Source organism: Cebus imitator, unplaced genomic scaffold, assembly GCF_001604975.1.
Source record: "Cebus imitator isolate Cc_AM_T3 unplaced genomic scaffold, Cebus_imitator-1.0 Scaffold538, whole genome shotgun sequence".
Taxonomy (NCBI): domain Eukaryota; kingdom Metazoa; phylum Chordata; class Mammalia; order Primates; family Cebidae; genus Cebus; species Cebus imitator.
This window is the reverse complement of record NW_016107853.1, coordinates 1,299,334-1,299,908: the sequence shown is the minus strand read 5'-3', so window position 1 is coordinate 1,299,908 and position 575 is coordinate 1,299,334.

Sequence of the window (575 nt, the reverse complement as noted above, 5' to 3'; positions counted from 1 at the left end):
CTACACCTCTCTCCCCACACACAAAAGTGGAGTTCCACTGAAACACCCCAACACCCCCCCCCCACACACATACAGAGTGGATTTCCACTGAAACACCCCAGCACCCCCCCCACACACACACAGAAGTGGAGTTCCACTGAAACACCCCTCCTTGCTGTGCCTTCTGAGCCTGCAGCCCGGCTCCCCTGCTCATGTATTATTCAGTACCTAAGAGCCAGGCAGCTCCCATTACACTAACCAAAGCCCAGCACCTGCTCTGCCCATTCCCCTCCTCCCTTGCCCAGGACCTAGAGGGTCCAAGGTTCTCCAAGATGACTTGGTGGGCTTTTGACCATCCCACTCTATGCCCCACTTGTGGCCCAGTGCAGGTGTGCTGGTGATTTAGGACAGGTGGCATCCCATCTCTGTGGCTCAATGTCTTCCTCTGGGAAGCCGAAGTGACCCAAAGGCTCCCTTCTGGGGGTTGAGCCAGCTGTGGTCCAGGGAGGGCCTGACCAGGACCAGCACTGATGTTCCCATGACGACTCCAAGGCCAGAGTGTCCTTCACAGGCCTCACAGGCAGTCTTCCAAGGCC